Genomic DNA, 3,787 nt, shown 5'->3' on the forward strand with positions numbered 1-3,787 from the left:
GCTTTAAATAAGTAAGTTAAAGTAATATTCGTGGATTTCTTAATATTAAATTAAATATAAATATGCGATGCCTTCGGTGTTCATGTGAAATTGTATTCTTTTTATTTTACTTTTGTGTTCAATTTTATTCAACTAGTTTCGTATTAAGTTTTTAATAATTTTCTTACAAATCAACGCTATCTCGCTGAAGAATGAATAGGAATGTAAATTATTTGTAAATAAAAAGAAGCAATTGAAGGATTAATTAAGACATTATACTTTACGATATATACATTTAAATACATGATAAAAAAATTATAAGTAGTTAAATTTTTTTCACCAGCTACTATTATTTGAGTAGAAGCCGACTCCAAAAGCTTCCCAGCGGCACTCTCGGTCGAACCTCCCTTTGAGAGACGCTCGGGGCTAGACGGGGCTTTTAACAGGTAATTGCGTTAATATGCCCCGACGTACGACACCTATAAAATTAGATGAGTTAACACATCGTACGTATCTGATCATTTTCTATATAGTTTTAATTTAATTTTTAGTTAATAATAAGTTATCTACGGGGTTTTATTTATAGCGGAGTAGTCAGAGGGAACGAAGCGGCTACGTTCTCTAGATATTTCTATCGTCTCGTCCACTATCATCAACATCTTCTTACATGCCCTCTGTTGGGTCTTCTTGCTTTTTAAGTGACCTTTCTCTAGTATTTTTTATACAATGTCTTCGAAGGTCAACCGAGGTGTCCCCTACCTCTCTTACCGCTCACTTTTCCATCATATATTTTGAATTCTTTCGTCAGTGATTCGTACGACCTGTCCAAAACTGCTAAGCACGTTTTTTTTCATTCTCAACGTCATATTTCATTCTTGATTATAAAAATAATAAAATTGCTGACAACAATTAGTATTAATAAAGTAATATCTCTGCCGCTCAATACACAATGCCACCAGAATTGGAAGGAAAGTGCGAAACGGAAGTGTATTCATGTGAACGGGCTGTGTGAGCACTTTTGCCTCGGGTTTTCCCTGCCTACTCTGCTATGTGCAGGATACAGCTACTTGAATCTAAAAATGTGTTATAAAAATATGGCTACTTAAAGCAATCAATTAATAATTTTTTTCCTTGTTCCACACAGAAAATAACACCGTTAAAATAACACCCATAAAATAAAAGAGAAATAAATTATTGTTTATTAATATTTCCATTTTTTTTGCTCCAGTACCAAGGCAAAAGCGCAGTGTTGGGTTTCCCACTCAACATGCAATGCCTCGAAAATTCTGTGAAATATAGAGAACGGAGTGTCTTAACACTAGGCTCTGCCTACCCTGCAATATGAAGGATACAGCTGATAAGCAGTAGTCAGTGCTGTTGACATGAGCATCAATTGCTATAGTATACTGGTATAGGCCTGCAGTCGCTATTTTCATTTTCGATTACTGGCTCTAAGAGATAGCACATTGGCCAGTAATTGAAGCGCGGACGTCTTTGATATATCGGCTCTTTTATCGGATTGGACGAACGCAATAACAGACTGTTGATTGCTTCCAAGTGGACTCGGGAGATTGATTATTTTCTCGTTAGTGCTCTGTGTCTGGCGGCATTGTTTTCTTATACATTGTCACTATTAGTTCAAATTATGTTATAGGCAAGTACTGATAGGTAGTTTATAATTCAATACAAATCTAACAAAAAATATAAGAGAAATTGTAAATCTAGGTCAAAATTTATATACGTACTAGCATATTAGTAATTTTAAGTGTCATATATTATTTATTTTAAAGTGTTAATATAAATAATTAAAAAACAAACACACATTGTGTATTTATTCAATGCTTCAAAAGCGTTATTGCAAAAAAAGCAAACATTAATGTGAAAATATTGTCGGTTAAGCGGACCGTCCGTCCGCCGCTAGCACAAGCTCATAAATAAACAGAGAACTGGTTGCTCTGTCGAAAAGTTTCGTAAAAAAACTCGCGAACGTAAAATTTACAGCTTTGAATTCAGACGTGTTTTAATTAACCGAAACGTGGTCCGATCGCGTTGAAATGTAGCAGCGATAATTGCATTACTATGATTAATTAATCGTCATCAAATATATATAAATTATAATAGCCTACAGAAAATATATATGTATTTGATTACGTATGAAGAGGTTGATGATAGTGGACGAGGCGAAAGAGGTGTGCAGAGATCGAAGAATTTGGCGTTCCATTCTTTCTGGCTACCCCGCTAGGGATACAATGGGAAAGCTAAGTAAGTAAGTAAATAGTAAATCCCGATCATATCAAAAGTGTTTCTGCCCAAACTTAAATAATATTTATTTTTAATTATGGCTGAAACATTAGAAAAACCAACATACCTCTGAAAAACCTAATGGTATCTGGTGATAATCTACTTATTAACCCTTCCATCTTAACATTTCTTACTCAACTTCCCTTATGTGCATTCACGGCAAGTTTGTTTCCCAAAGCTATAATATTTTTTCGTTGTGTAGACCAGAGCCTGAATTTCGTGCATTGTTTTGTCGACAATGGCGCGACGTGCTACTCAGTTTTAGTTTGTCAGTTTTACTTTACACTTAAGTGATGACACAATGTGTATGTATTTTTGGGCAGCTTTTGCTTTTTTTTAGTTTTTGTGGCATAATTAGGATGCGCTTCGTTAGACATGACTAAATATAGCCATAATATTATGCATGACACGTCATTAAATCGTTTCTTTCTTTTGTTTGAATGAAAAACGGAGAGATTAGTGTAGTCCGCTACACCAAAATTTACTCTGGTAAATTTATTAATAAATTAAATTATTTTTATTATTTTTGTCAGCTTCATACTGTATCCCGCACACAGAAGGGTAGGCAGAAGGAACCTAGTGTTAAGTCACTCCGTTCCCCACTTTCCGCCGAATTTTAGAGGCATTGCGTGATGGGTGGCGGAATTCAACCCTGCTCTTTGTCCCGACATCAGAGCGAAGAAATGAAAAAATAAATGTAAATAAATATTTCATTTCCTCGAGTGGGGATCGAAACCACAACACAGTAACGCGCCATTATGGCTTCAATTTTTATTATTTGTGTAAAATAATTTCTTTGTATAATATAATAATTTGTTTGTGTTATTCATTCATATGTATAAGTACATTATAAAAATCTGAAATAAAGTAATATATTAATAATATCAATGATTTTTTGCTACAATACAACGTCTCACCGATTGCACATCTCAACTTAGATCAAATGAAATTTTGAATAATTCATAACTGTAATACATAATGTAATGTGGGAAAACGAAACTTGTATTTGTTTGCGAGCTTAGCAAATTAGCATACACAGCAGGCACAAGAGTAGGCTGGGGAGAAATGACAAAGTTGTCCGTATAATGAAGACGAGGACGAGGCGACGGCGGTGATCCGGCACATTCGAAAACTTGAAACAAGCCGCAACCAGGAGCTAGCTTTCGAACTTAACTTGCCCGACTTATTCTTACTTTGCACTCTCTTGTGTCAAATTTGACACTAAATTTCAATGTCTTATATTAGTTTTATATATTTTATTTTCACAATTTTTGAGCTTTGATAGAATAAGCAGAACGATATTAGTCCTTTTTTTACTATTGTCAACGTTGTTACCAGATCGTAGAAATAAAATAATTGAAGTATTCTAATTGAATAAGAATAGATATATATAAAATTTTAATATATTTGATTTCTTCTTATTTCATTAAATGACGTGGATTTTTCTCCAATTTTAGATTTTTATAAAAATATAAAATGAAGCAGAAAATTAAAAAAATAAACAGAC

The sequence above is a fragment of the Heliconius melpomene genome, chromosome 10 (genome assembly GCF_056956725.1).
Source record: "Heliconius melpomene rosina isolate 202511_hmr_F chromosome 10, ASM5695672v1, whole genome shotgun sequence".
NCBI lineage: Eukaryota > Metazoa > Arthropoda > Insecta > Lepidoptera > Nymphalidae > Heliconius > Heliconius melpomene.